We start from the raw sequence: 16,155 nt of genomic DNA on the forward strand, positions 1-16,155 counted from the left end.
CGAATACTCTCGGTAGCTTGCCGGGCTCCTCGAGAGGGGCGGAGGAATCGAACTCGGGTCGGCCATGTTGGCCGCTTGTAAGGCGAACGCCCTACCCGCTGTGCTATCGCTCCAGCCCTAATACATGTAGTCAATAAGTAAATATAAACATAAGTTCTTTGAATGTTTTTGCTGTATATTTAGTGTAGTCAATAAGTAAATATAAACGTTAGTTCTTTGAACATTTTTACTGTATATTTAATGTAACAAATGACTAACACATTTCCTGATGTAAGCGCCAACAGTTCTGATAGACTTGATGCAATTTCTGTCCATCTCATCTATGACTGTGCCTGTTGGTGTCAGTACCCACAACGTCCCCTTCTTATCTCATTTTACCAAATGAAAGGGGGAATTGTCCTAATGAAAATTCTGTGCACTCGCAACAAAATAGATATACTCAAGCAACCACAGATTTTTATAATCTATGCATTCTCAAAATTCCCCAAATCAATTGTAGATGGTTCTAAAGTTATGTAAACCCCATTTTAATTTGGCTTCTCTTCAGATTTGTCTATGTGCACTCAACATTGTAGGATAATAATATTTACAAGGCAATATTTATGAATACATTTTTTTGTTTTTTTTGTTTTATTTTGTTTTTTATTTGGGGCCATTGAGGCTTTCTTTACTCAGCACTAACTCACAGCTCTGTGCTTGGGGACCATTCTTGTTGAAGCTCAGGGATAATATGTGGTGGTAGGATTGAACATGCATCAGTCACATGCATACCCTCCGTGTGTTTTTTACCCTCCGTGTTACCTCACTTTTACTTTGATATACCTTATACTTGATCTGTAAAGTAAAATCTAAGCAACTTTCAGTATATAGTTATTTATCTGGCTGGAGCGATATCACAGCGGGTAGGGCGTTCGCCTTACAAGCGGCCAACATGGCCGACCCGAGTTCGATTCCTCTGCCCCTCTCGGAGAGCCTGGCAAGCTACCGAGAGTGTTCGATATGCCAGACACAGTAACAACAAAGTCTCCAATGGAGACGTTACTGGGCCCGCTCGAACAAATCGACGATCAACGGGAGGGCCTTTACCTTTACCTTTACCTATCTGTTCTTAATTTGATCACCTAAATATTCCAGAACTACAAGAAATATAGTAGCCTCTGAATTTTGTACATAAAACAAGAAACTTCTCCAGGTCTTAAGCTTTCATATTGGCATTTTTCAAGCAATTTATCTTTATACTGAGCAAAATTTTGTGATGTGATGATAAAGATATATGAGTTACCTTTGTGTGAAGATGTATGATCAGAAAAAATGTGAGAAAATCACCAAAGGATATTTCTAGATTTTCTGCTCTTAGAGGTAATAATTGAATATTGAAATTTCTGCGGTTTTTAAAGTTAATTACTACAACTCAATAAAGGCAAAAAAGGAGCTAAATATAGATCTATTCCAGTGATATAGTTACCTTTAATAAGTGGTCGCATAATTATCACAAATCACAAGGTATATTAAAATTTTTCATAATTTTGTCTTGGCTTAATGCTAACAGTAGACGCTTTATAATTCTTTTTAAGTGCAGGGGTATTGCTATTTATTCAGCCATTGATTAAGCTGATTGAGCTTAACTCATTCACGGTCAGGGTCCTCCCGTTGTTCATTGATTTTCTCGAGCAGGCCCAGTAACGTCTCCATCGTGAGACTTGTTACTGTGTTTGGCATATCGAATACGTCACGGGGAGCTTGCCAGGCTCTACCATGTGGGCGAGATACTCTTGGTAGCTTGCTGGGGTCTCTGAGAGCGGTGGAGGAATCGAACTCGGGTCGGCCATGTTGGCTGCGTGCAAGGCAAACGCCCTCCCGCTGTGCTATCGCTCCAGCCCTTGAACTCAGTACTTTAAAATTTTTTTTTAATTGGACACCCGTGAGATAGACCATTACAAAGCTGTTCATAATTGAGTTTTAGTCATACAATGATCCAGCATCCATTGTTCCACCAGTGCACATTTCCCACCACCAATGTCCCCAGTTTCCCGACCACTATCCCCCCCCCACACACATTCCCCCACACTATTCAACAAGAAGGGGAAAATCAAGAGTAAAATCATGATGAGTAAGTGGCATGCTGTGCAAAACAATAGAAGTCTGTGCTCAGATGAGTGACACAAAACTGTATTCCCATGAAATGGCCATCCTCTGGGTTCCAAGGGAAGGAGTGCAGGACAGAGAGCTTGGAAGAGCTCTTAGGGATGTTTCCCCTCTATCTTATAGTATTTTGATGTAGGTGTAAAGACTGAAGAAATCATGAAAACCCCTAGGTCCCAAATTTGTGGCAAGAAGTTTAGCCCCATGAGAAGACAAACACCTGGAGGTCTGAGGGAGTGGCCTTTCTCAGAGCTGAGAGATCATGTACTCACAGCTCTGGCCTCTACCACTCAGGAAAGGGCACATATGAGTCACCTTCGCCCTGAGGAGCCTTCAGTACAAAGCCCCTGAGCTTGGGTGAAAGTGGTCCCAACTGACCATGCTCCTCAGGGCTCCTATTGGACACCATGCTTTCCCACTTGCAGTCACTAGCACATTTGCTCATAAATGCCCATGAACAAACATCTTATCTCCCAGTAACTGTTCTTTTACAGGCATAAAATTCACCCCCAAAATTGTGGTAAAATGATGCAGTTTTGTGAAGTTGAGCAACTGAACTTTGTATAGGCCTCATCTGTGTGACACCAGGGCTGTGTCACAGAGACACAGATGTGTCATAGATGACAGCGGCTCTCACCCGTATTTCTCTGTACAGGAGTTCAGTCAGCAAATTTCCAGCAGACTATTTCAGAGGCCTGTGGTCATCCTTTTTACAGACAAAGTGTTTATTTACATTTTCTTTGTGAATCCTAAAATAACCACTTGAATTTTAGTCCATCTACTTAATTTATTGTCCTGCACTTGTATGTTCATTGCTGCACTGTTCACAATAGCCAAAATCTGGAAAAAAAACCAAGTGCCCGAGAACAGATGATTGGCTAAAGAAACTTTGGTACATCTATACAGTGGAATACTATGCAGTTGTTAGAAGCCATAAAATTTGCATCCAAGTGGTTCTACGTGGAAAGTAGAACCATGCTAAGTGAAATGAGTCAGAAAGAGAGGGACAGACATAGAAAGACTAAACTAATTAATATGTGGAATATAAAGTAACAGAACGGAAGATGAACACCCAAGAATAGTTGAGATAAGTAAAAGGAGGTCTGCTCCACAGCTTGGAAGCCATCAGCACATGCTGGATAAAAGGAAGCCCAGATAGAGAAGGGAACACCAAGTAAAGGGTGTTTGGAGGATTCGCTTGGGATGCAAGATGTGTGCTGAAAGTAAACTATAGACTGAACACGATGGCCACTCAATACCTCTATTGCAAACCACATCACCCTTAAAGGAAAGAGGCAGCAAAAGGGAATGCCCTGTCACAGAGGCGAGGTGGGATGTGGGGGTGGGGTAGGAGGGCTACTGGGATCATTGGTGGTAGAGAATGGGTACTGATGGAGGGATGGGTACTCGATCATTGTATAACTGAAACCCAAGAATGAAAGTTTGTAAGTATAAAACTGTACCTCATGGTGTTTCACACACACACACACACACACATATAAAACAAAATTATTGTTCTAAAGTGCAACTTCTTGAGCAGTTCTGGATTTTGGATATAGAAGGTAACATGTTCACACATAGAAATTTACTGTCTCCAATTTTCTCAGAATTTTATTTTCCTTTCTATCAGATACAAAGCAGCAGCAGGTTCTGCTCATAAAGAAGTGGGTCTGAGATTCAAATTGAATTTCATTCTCACCATTTGTGAGAAGGGCTTTGACTTTCTCTTCCCTTGAAATAAAGTTCCAAATCTTGAGTGAGGGACTCACCAACTAGAAAGGCATCAGATTTTTCTTGTCAAGTTTTTACTTCCATTTTTTGGTCACGGAGACGGAAATGTTCAGAACAGATGTGCTTTGAACTTGTGTTTTTTCATGTAAACTAAAAATGTTTTTTAGTTTCCCCATCTGACCACCTGGTTTCCTGTGAAAGGCTACTTGGATAGTTTAGGGGGAGATTGTAAAGCATAGGCAAATTTGCAACTGGAAAGCGCATATCATTTGACAAAATCAAAAGCAATTAGAAGATGTTGTTTGGTATGGTGAGTCTGTGTTATTTTCTCCTGTTTATTCAAATTAAAGTATTACATTAAATGAGCTTCAGGGCTAGTTGCCTTAGCACATGGTAAACAGTTAAATTTGCATCTATTGGGGGCCAGAGCAGTAGTACAGAGGGTAGGATGCTTGCTCTGTTCCTGTGGAGCTCAGGTCTAATTCCCCAGCATCATAAATAATCCTCCAAGCCCCATCAGGAGTGATCCCTGAGTGCCAGCCAGGAATAAACTTTGAGAACCACTGGGTATGGTCAAAAAACCAAAGAAAATTTGTATCTTTTATACCTTTAATAATTCTCAGTTCAATCCAGTTCATCTGCTTATGCATTGATAAAAAGACTCCAGTAAGACAAACAAGCACATTTGCATGTGGTATAACTCAGGATAGTTAAAACATCTTGCTTGAACTCAAGGTCTTACTAATATTTTTGAAGTCCATACAAATAACACATTGTGGAATATGAGAAAAATAATTATGTCTTTCTGGGGTATTTAAAGTTATTTTAGAAAAAGCAGTGATTTAAATTAGTATTATTTTTTTCTAGAGTAGTTTCAGAGACTTTTTTCCCAACAGTTTTCTTTCTCCTCACTTGAAAAATATTTCTATTACATTTTAACCATATGAGACCATCAATCTATCATGCTGACCAATGGCCTATATGAACCACTCAGGCACATCATATTTCTTTGTGCCATAAACCATGAAAATAAATGACAAACTGGCATTATAATTGATGAGTTCCCAAGCCTCCCCCATCTTTTATGTGATTTCTTTTACCCTTGTTTCCTATGAAGGAATAAACTCAGAGGACAAATGGAAGTAGGTCTCGGTCACGGTCCTCCCGTTTTCATCGTTCTGCTTGAGCGGGCCCAGTAACGTCTCCATTGGAGACTTTGTTGTTACTGTGTTTGGCATATTGAATACATCACGGGTAGCTTGCCAGGCTCTGCCGGGCAGGCGAGATACTCTCGGTAGCTTGCCGGGCTCTCCGAGAGGGGCGGAGGAATCGAGCTTGGGTCGGCTATGTTGGCCGCTTGTAAGGCAAATGCCCTACCGCTGTGCTATCGCTCCAAGAAGTAGGTAATTACCAAAAAATAATCCTGGGTCACTAAAGGAATTTTCCATGGAAGTGTTGAAATATGGACTGTCTGGTGAGGACAAGATTAAAGGGGAACGATATATAGTATTCAAGTAGCACAAGTGGCTTCATAAGCAAAAAGAATGAAATGCTCTATCAAGCCCTTTTTCATTATTGAACATAAAATAGATCTCATACTGATTTAGTGTATTTCTGTTCTTCCTGGTTTTTTTCATGATCTGTGATATTATTTTCAATAGGTTTTGAGACAGGATTCCTTTTGCTCCTTGGATTCACCTCTGTGGATCTCTGCTGTACTTGATGGTTTAAAGATTTGTGACAACTAAAGGCTCGCTAAGTTTTTCCCAGGCTCAAACTCCCATGACAGAGGCTAGAGGGAACTCCTCATTGTCTTCCAGAGAATGTTTTTATTTTTAAATGTGTTCATATATATATATATTATATATGATATATATATTTAAAAATAAAAATACAATTCATGACTATTTTTTGTCTCTATAGTTTGGAAATGGCTCTTCATGTCACCAAATTCACATTACAAGTCCATTTATATGATTTTCTATTAGAGTTGAGTTGTATAGGGAAACTTCTGGTCTGCATCTGAGCCACTTAGACTATGGGTTCACAAACTTTCATATCTTTATGGTATGATCTGTATATTGTAGAAAGCGTATAATAGTGAAGATGTTTTCTTTATGGATGGTCGAGTGTATAGAAGACGGCAGGCTCATGTCCTCAGGGTAGCCATCCTGTCTGCAAGGCCACAAGAAGTACTTTCTGTAGGGAAGAACAGGGAAGCATATTTCTAGAAAAGATAGATTGTGAGCTGGTGGGCCTAGGGTGGTCAATCGATTATCCTGTGGAATGGTCCTTTGAGGTAAAGCCAATTGTACCTGCAAATATACACAAAGATTTCAGACTTAAACTTGTTTATTTTAGGATTTTTTGTGAAGGACAAGACTTGGACAATTATTGCTGCCTAGAAGAAGTTTGTGTTGGTAATTTCCGCCACTTCAGGGCACAATGAGAGCCTCATTCTCAGGCCCTTGAATTGAGTTATCTATTGGAATAGCCAGAAATTGCTAGGAGAGTGTCGTGGTAGGAGTGTGTGTGTGTGTGTGGGGGGGGGGGGGATGGGCCTCAAAAATAAAACATTGCCAAGGTAGGATCAAAGAGATAGTATAACAGATATGGTGGTTGCCTTCCATGTGGGTAACCCAAGTCCAATCCCTGGCACCTCTATGGTCCCCCATACCCTGCTGGGAATGATCACTGAGCATAGAATCAGAAGTAAGACTTGAGCACAACCAGGTGTATCCCCCCTAAACCCCAAAAATTATTTATGGGGGAGTTGTTTTTCCTGAGCACTGTTTGTGAGACTCATTCCTACCTCATTGAAACAAAACCTAGTTATTTCCAAATTGTTGTGATTTTGGCCACTGTGGTGGGTGAGTTACTGAAATCAAGTTTAGCCAAAAATATTTACTTCCTGTTATTTTTATCTTAATGTGACCTGTTTGGTCATCAAGTAGGTAGAACAAGATTCTCAGTCCAACATGGAATATACTTATTTAAAAGGAAAAAAAAAAAACTAGAGTTATAGTACAAAGCTTTGGCACTTGCCTTGTATGAGGCTGTGGCTCAAATGAAAATGGTTCAAATTGTGGTTTTTCATGTAGTCCCCACAGTTCTACAGGGTGTGACTCTAGCCATAGATCCAAGAATAATCAGGAGCACAGAGCCACGTGTGACCACTGAGTGTGGCACAACAAAAACAACCAAACAACAACAAAAATAACATTTAAAAGGAAAAGGATATACATATTAAATACTTGTCTTTTGATAGTAATAAAATAAAAAGATTATGAGAAAATTTTATGTCTAAAATTTGTAGTTATTTCTTTGAATATGATAAACTCAGAACTTAAGAATTGGCTCATAGATCAAATAAAGGGTGTTGGGAGGATCCTCCCAGGATGGGAGATGCATGCTGAAAGTAGACTATAGACCGAACATGATTTCCACTCAATACCTCTTTTGCAAACCACAGCACCCAAAAGGAGAGAGAGCACAAAAGGGAATACCCTGCCACAGAAGCTGGGTGGGATGTGGGGATGGGGGTGGGAGGGATACTGGGATCAGTGGTGATAGAAAATGGGCACTGGTGGAGGGATGGGTACTCGATCATTGTATAATTGAAACCCAAGCACAAACATTTGTGAGTCTACAACTTTACCTCATGGTGGTTAACTAATAAAAATTAAAAAAAAAAGAATTGGCTCATCGATGGTATTGATGGTATTGTTGCAACAAAGTTCATCAAAACTAATGACCACCAATTCATAGTAATGCAAATTATAATAGATAATACCTATCTGAATATTATAGGATCCTAGTTTTTTTATTCTAATCTCAGAGATATTTGATAAATATACAAAAAACCCTCAATTCAGATAAAATTGATTCCAATGTTTATTTTAACAATTTCCATCCATTATCTTCTCCTTTCTCCCTCTCATACCATATCTGCTCTAAGATTCCAAGTGGACCTCCGTTTGGCACACTGGGTCCCATATTGCTAGGGCTGGGAGCTCAAATGGAGGAAGCCCCCAACCAGTATTCTTCAAGTACTCAGTCAACATGGACCAGCTCCGAGTAATGATTGAACATGCAGATCACTGTCAGTAGGAGCTGGCTTTCCACTGCAAGAAGTCAAGGCTTCCAGCTCACCAAGGTAAGTGATCAGTCATTAGGGCTAGAGGCCAACTGGGTCACGGGGGCAGTCACTGATCTATTAAAGGTCTTTGAACACACTGCCCAGTTCATTGTCTGAGAATTACACGTTTTTCTTGAAGCAGTACTTAATGTCAATCTGTTGCTCTTTGTTCAATGTGGGTCTTTTGTTCAATATGAAGTCTTTTTCTAGACTCACCTGGGCAGCTGAGCCTCAGTGGTCCTTGGAAAGCTCAGGATTCATCCACCAAGAAGGGTGATAGCATTTCACTTTATTTTTTGGTTATAAAAAAGTGTAAATTAGAACAGGGCTTGGATGTCATTATACCGTGACTATTTTTTTTCACAGACCAAATTTATTCTATGTCTTAGGAAATTACAAATTAGAAAACAATGTTAACTCTAGACATCTCTTTTAGGATATAGAAGATTGTGGTAGATTGTTAATTTTGTATCTATTGATGCCAGAATAATAGGATAGAGGGTAGGGTGTTTGCCTTGTAGTGTGGAGCTAAGGATTGACACATATGGTCCTTCCAGCCCCATCAGGAGTGACCCTGAGTATAGAGCCAGGAGTAAGCTCTGAGCACTGTGAGGTTGAGATTTCAGCTTTTCAAGCCAAAGAAAAAAGTATCTATTATACTTTTAATAATTATCAGGTTTTTTTATTTTTTCCTTTGCAATATCTCATTTTGTCAAAATATGCAGCCCCATGGCTTCCTTGAAACATGTGGATTTCTACTTTATTCTTTCTCTGATCGACATAGTTAGTTGGGGGACAGAAGAAGGGAGACAAGGCTCTTGTGCTTCCATGCCCAGCAAATCACCCCGCAGCTGGGAAATAATCTCAGTACTCTGTCTTCAAACAGTAATCTCAGCAGGATTTAATTGCACACAGACAAAGTGTATCAAGTAAGTGCTACTTATTTTCAGTTTACTGAATGTACAGTTAGTACTAGAGGGTTTAGTACTTACTTACTTTAGTTTGGCAGTTGGTTACTGTAAAATGGAACACCAAACTGAAATTGTAGAAGAACGTACAAGCACCCTCTAGAAGAGCAAATTAGTGCTAACCAGGTGATTAACCACTGCCAGAGTTAAAAACAAACCCACCCAGAGTATCCGGAAAAACATATCCCAGAATATAATCTATACCAGAAATTGAACCCCACAAAGATAAGTAAAAATTGTGCACAGAGAGTGAATGAATATCTACCTCTTGATTTGCAAGTGATTACTTAAAGTTGTCAACCCTTTAATATAGATATATGGCAGCCATATCACCAAATGAAAACAAACATTTAATTGGAGTGGGGAGATGGAAGGAGAAAATACTTTGAAGCCTGTCAAATTCTTGCAAGGAAATGAAATAAGAAATTTCATTTTCTTTCTATGCTCAACTTATATACATTACTTATATGCTGCTACTAACTTTGAGCACAAACTTAATTTAGATATATTCAGTACAGTTCTATGTATTTTTAGAAGTTCTTAAGTAAGGTAAAGATGCGGTAGACAAATAGTGTAGCCTACTAGGCCTTGAAATTGTTGCATTGATTTTCTCTGAATAATCAATATACACAAATGAATATGCAGGAAATCAATACCATCCTTATGAAGTAAAAATAACTAAGCCTTCACAAGGATTTTATTTATTGTAATGTTTTATGGAATGCTGCACTGAGGCAGGGGTAGGGGGAGAGGAGAAGTCTTCTGAGTTGGTATTAAGGCACTTGCCTATGGCTGATCCTGATTTGATCCCTGGTGCCTCTAGGAGTGATCCCCAAGCACAGTCAGGAGTAAAACCTGAGCACACGTGGGTGTTGCCTAAACTTCTCCTCTTCTACCCCCTCTTCCCACGCCGTCAAGAAAGGATGCATTTTGAAAGCAGTAAAGAATGCTACAGTGTGAGGGAGAACATTCTTCACAATTATATGGGTCCACTGGAGAATGGTAGTCAATATTCAGTTGCTGCTTGGACATTTATTTGTGTTGATCACAAGAGGGGATACCACTGATCTGGGATGTCATTGCAACGTCCATGGAGTAGGGTGGATTTGCAAAGGGCTGGGGAGGGTGAGGAAGGAATGCTGTCAAGGGAGGATATGAACGCGTTTCTTTAACATCTTCAGGGCCTTTATGTTGGTGCTAGTTTAAGGAGACTTGATTATGGATGGTAAAAGAAGTTACAAGATGACGTTGACATTCTTGGAAACTTTGATCACCGTACTGAGAACTCTGTGACCATCAAAGATGCTGCAATAGCAACCTTTAGTATTTTGGTTCGCAAAGAGGGTCAAGCAGGGCGCTAAAGATAATTAAGAGGAGTCGTGCTCTCTGTACATTGATATCTTTTCTGCTGCTTTTCAAGAAGAATTAGACTCTAACTTTTCTTTGGGGTATTCTGAATGATTGCTTGTTTTATAGAGAAATGAATAATTCTGATGTAAACATACAGAAGTGAAGTTATGTATAATAATTTGCTAGTCAGTCTCTGGAAGAATAATTATTGGACTTTGACTTTTCAAAATATTTGGGAAAGTATCATTTAAATATTTCTTAAGCTAAAGGAAATTTTCCCCTCCCTAGAGATAAGTTTTCAACATAGTAAGAAATAAATCATTGATGTTGAATTCCTGGCACATATCTCATGGACGGGGCCTGAGGTGGGTGGCAGTGAATGCAGTTAATGTGCTTATAAGCTCAGAGGCTCTCAGCAGAAGCAGAAGTTTCTTCCAACAGGGAGCAATAATGGACAGTGGCGGCTGTGCATATTTGGGAAAAGCGGGGTGATGGTCCAGTTCGGGGGAAGAGGGGGCGTCTGTTGGGAATGACCTAGCGGTCTGAAAGAGCACACTGAAACAGACAGAGCCAGTGTATCTGATGGTATTCCTGTTCCCTCCTGGCTATTTTCTGCTGAGTGTTTCTCTAATGCCTGCTTTAATGTTCCCTCTCTTGTAATCTTCCTTCCCAGGTAAACTGCCATTGCCCACGGGGTCCCTGTTAATGTGAATGTGTAATAATATGGGGTCGAGACTGGTTTTGACCTGGTCACTTAATTTTCGTTTGCACTGAGGTTGGGGTTGTGTTGAAGAACTAGGTTTGCTCCAGGGCTCACCTGAGACTTAAAGATCCAAGAACAGCATCATTACAAATATAGTGCTAACCTAGTCAAAGTGAGCAAGAACACACGTTTTTCCTCCAAGCAACTTTTAAGACATAACAGAAAATATCCATATTTTAGCTAGCAAGTCAAGCGAAATAAGCCCATTTTTCACATAATCATAAATTCTTCCAGTAGCTTTTAAGGATATCAAACAGATTTTTATATTCAGAGTCTAAATTATTCTGGTTTTCTAGTGACAATTATTTTTAGCTATTGTATCCAAGTATTATAATCCTCAAGATAAACATGGAAATGCCAGGCCAGAATGAGCTAGGACATCCTTGATCGTTTTCTAATAAAACATAAATCATGCTATTATAGTTTTGAAACAAAAATTTTCAATCTCACTTTTTAAATAGAAGGAGAAAACAGGAATGGTACTGGGGCCACAGGTAGTGGGGGACAATGTAAGTGTCATCTTTCTCATTCTTGTCTTGCAGATGGAACCCCAGTGAGCTGGTGTGTTGGAAGAACCAATGAAACACACACTTACTGGGGAGGCTCTCTGCCTGATGCCCAAAAATGTACCTGTGAATTAGAGGGGAATTGCATTGATTCTCAATATTACTGCAACTGTGATGCTGGCTGGAATAAATGGTGAATATCATTTTTCTGTGCAAACTGTAATTTTTTTCGTTGCTTAAACCATGTATCTTAGCAGACATCAGACATGACTAAAGTGAGAATAGATTAAAGGATTTCCAAGCAAATTAAAAATAAGCTCTTTTATGTGTATGGTGTATTTAATCTGAAGCCTAAAATATCAAGTTTAACTTTTCTGCTCACCAGTGCATAGTAATCATTGTCTGTTTAATTTTTCTGATAAGAAAATATTGGAATACCAAGTTAATGCTACCCATTCAAAAGCATTATAGTATTAAATTTCTTTTTTAAAAAAATTTTTATTAGTGAAACACCATGAGGTACAGTTGTAGACTTACAAATTTTTGTGATTGGGTTTCAATTATACAATGATCAAGTACCCATCCCTCCACCAGTGCCCATTTTCCACCACCACAGATCTCAGTATCCCTCCCCACTCCCCATCCCCCTTCCTTCCCCCGTCCCACCCTGCCACTGTGGCAGGGCATTCCCTTTTCTTGTCTCTCTCCTTTTGGGTGCCATGGTTTTCAAAAGAGGCATTGAGTGACAATCATTTTCGGTCTATAGGCTGGAGCGATAGCACAGCGGTAAGGCGTTTGCCTTGCACGCAGCCAACATGGCCGACCCGAGTTCGATTCCTCCACCCCTCTCAGAGAGCCCGGCAAGCTACCGAGAGTATCTCGCCCGCTCGGCAGAGCCTGGCAAGCTCCCCGTGACGTATTCGATATGCCAGACACAGTAACAACAAAGTCTCCAATGGAGACGTTACTGGGCCCGCTCGAGCAAATCGATGATCAACGGGAGGGCCTTTACTTTACTTACTTTACTAGTCTACTTTCAGCGTGCTTCTCCCATCCTGGGAGGATCCTCCCAACACCCTTTGTTTCATACTTCCTTCTCTATCTGAGCTGCCTTTTCCCCTAGAATGTGTGGCTGGCCTCCAAGCCATGGAGCAAACCTCCTGGTACTTATCTTGGCTATTCTTGAGTGTTAGTCCCCTATTTTGTTTCTTTATGTTCCCCAGATGAATGCAATCTTTTTATGTCTGTCTCTCTCTTTCTGACTCATTTTGCCTAGCATGATACTTTCTATGTGGTACCACTTGTATGTAAATTTCATGACTTCATCTTTTCTCACAGCTACATAGTACTACATTGTGTAGATGTACCAAAATTTCTTGCAGTAAATTTTATTTTATTTTATTTTTTATTTTTTTATGTAGCTTGCAGTAAACTTTAACCCAATTAATAAAATTGCTGCATGCTGACCTTTCTAGCTTAAAGATATGTTTTCAATAGCCGCATAGCTAATCTTCCCTTGGCATGTGGATTAGTTTGATCATAGGATGAGAGGATGATAGAGGTCCTCTAGACTCAAGTCCAATTTTACTTATACCATCAAATACCTAGAACAGTGTCCCCCACAGTAGGGGATACTTCACCATGGGACATACTGAAATCATTCTGAGAATCATATTAGCTTCCCAGATAAGTTGGAGAAAGAGGTAGTTGTTTTGTTTGCTTATAAGATAGATTTTCAATGGGATACTAAGTAATATTTTTTTGAAAAGGCTCAAAAGGTATGGAAAATCTGATCTGGACATAACATGGTAAAATCAAAGAACGTGAACATCAAAGTTAATGGAAAAGAAATGCAAGAAATTGACTACAGAGTAACAGAGATGCACTTAGAAGTCAAGACAATTATAAACAATTGCCTTCCAACAGCATAGAGAATAAACTAAGGACAGAAGAACTCTGAAATAGAGAGTTTTTTTAAATTTTAAAATACTAAGCTATTAGTTTCAAAAGTAAAATAAAATGAAGCAGCAAACACAGAAGAAATTTTCTGCCATCAGACTCCACAAAATAAGTTATTTATTTGTTTTTTGTTTTTGTCTTTGGGCTCCATCTAGAAATTCTGAGTTTACTCCAGTTTCTGTACTTAGTGATCACTCCTGGCTGGGATCAGAGAACTCTTTGGGATCCCTAGAGGGAACCAGATCATCAGTTTGCATGGCAAATAACCCTCCTCCTGTCCTAACTCTCCACCTCTGCCACAGAATAGTTTTCAGAATGATAGAGTAGTCTTATGGGAAGGTTTCAGATACATTTAAACTTTAAAACTATTATAACAATATGAAATATTTCAGTTTAAATTAAACTGTTTAACTTAAATTGTTTAAAAATTATTTTTAACATTTAAAATATTTTATCTATGTATACTAAGAAATTACTCACATGTCCCTGGAAATCTCTTTTTTAAGCAAACAAAGATGCATCTGAGATGAACACCAGCCCTTCACCATCACCTACTTTGAGAAATATTGGTTTCTAGTTACATCAAAGAAAGAAGTTTACAAGATTTGAGGGTGCAATATAAGAGATAAATGTCAGACATGTTGCATAAGATAGAAAGAACATATAACTACATAAGAGAAATTGAAACGCAAGAAGCAAAGAAATCCAATTATTAATGATAATAACTTACAAAAAAAAAGTAATGCTTACAGTGAAAATAGTGGTTGTATTTTTTTTTTTGCTTTTTTGGGTAACACCAGCAATACTCAGGGGTTACTCCTGGATTTGCACTCAGGAATTACTCCTGGCAGTGCTTGGAGGACTATATGTGATGCTGTGGATTGAATGTGCAAGGAGAATGCCCAAAGTGCTCTGGCCCTGAAAATACTGAAATTTAGAATTAATATTTTAGTATATATTATCCCCGGCGAGGACAGCCAGGCTGAAAGAGCCTGGAATGTGGCGCTTTTTAGAATCTCAGGGCTAGGAAGAAGGAAATGTTACTGGTGCCTGCTCGGGGCAATCGACAAACAACAGGATGATCGTGATCGTATATATTATCAAGAATTTCTTCAGGTACATACATAAAAATTTTAAAGGAAATATCTGACAATAGAAATAAAACATGTGCTCTTCAAATCTATGTAGGAAGAAAGAATTAATGAATTATTGAAATTTTTGTTAATTCAAAAGAATATAGAGTACAACTATATCTTCTTTGTTCATGCAGAAATATTAAAAGTACAAAAATCCATTTGATAAGCAAATACAAAATCAAGATAGTAAAGTTTGAAAAGTTTAATGTGGGAAAACTTATTGTCACTATAATATGAAACTTTAAAATTTTACCATAAAGAACTAATGATCCTAACTTTATAATAAAAATGCTTTTAATATAAATGATTCACAATATATATGGAAAATAATAAAACCGCAAAACAAATTTATAACCAACCGTGATATAAACAATTCAGTTAGTAATTAAAAAGCCAGACACTAATTACTAAAGATGTAAAATATTTTGAAGAAAGGGACCCAGAGGGATAGATCAGAGACTAAGGTTTTTATGTTTTTAACATTCATTTCTAGCACCATTGCATTATAATTAGAGAAACTTATCATATTACAAAAACTATCATAATTAAAAAATTTACTTAATGCATGAAGCCAGTTTTGGTTTGATCTCTGGCACTGCATTTGATCCCCCAAGCATATCTAAGAGTGATTCCTGAGCACAGAACTGGAAGTTAGTCCTGATCACTGTCAGGTGTGGCCGGAACACACACACACACACACACACACACACACACACACACACACACACACACACACGCACACACACACACACAAACTATCATGATGCATGAGCCAGAGAGATAATAGGGGGTTAAGAATTTTCTTTTGTATATCATGACCAAACCTGATTTGAAACTAAACCAGAACAGCATATTGTTTCCGGAGTTCCAAGGTTCACTTCTGAGCACAGAATCAAGTTGGAATATCCCTGAGCCCTGAGGGTGTAGCCCACAACCACCACCCTAAATCTAAATAAATAAAGTTAAGATATCAACTGAGAGGGATAATACAGTGAGTAGGGAATTTGCTTTCACGGGGCCTACTGGATTTGATTCCACATACCACATACAGTCTTCTGAACTCCGCTAAGAATCAATCCTGAGTTCAGAGTCAGTAGTAAACCCTGAGTACCTTCAGATGTGTTCTCCAAAACAACTGAAATTAATAAACAAATTAAATTAAATTAGAAAGTTGACTTTTTCAGCCCATAAACTTAACAGAATACACGATTATCTTAGGCATGCATAGTGAATTTTCATAGTGACTTTCCACAGATTCCATTAAGTAAATTTTTTAATTATGATAATATGAGCAGTTTCTCTAATTATAATGTAATGGTGCTAGAAATGAATGTTAAAAACATCAAAATAAATGTGTCCATTCAAGCCACAGAACATTGGAAATGAATAAAAATTGCATTATGCATAGGCAATATGCTTGCTCACAAAAAAAGCAAGTTAATAACAGATCATGAATATTGAA

The 16,155-nt window shown here is 38.6% G+C and overlaps 1 pseudogene; it reads left to right on the top strand.

The window, feature by feature from the left end:
- The window catches only part of LOC130034947 (contactin-associated protein-like 3), a 159,129-nt pseudogene that overhangs the window by 100,167 nt on the left and 42,807 nt on the right, over nt 1–16,155 (top strand).

This window comes from Sorex fumeus, unplaced genomic scaffold (assembly GCF_029834395.1).
Source record: "Sorex fumeus unplaced genomic scaffold, SorFum_2.1 ptg000063l, whole genome shotgun sequence".
Classification (NCBI taxonomy): domain Eukaryota; kingdom Metazoa; phylum Chordata; class Mammalia; order Eulipotyphla; family Soricidae; genus Sorex; species Sorex fumeus.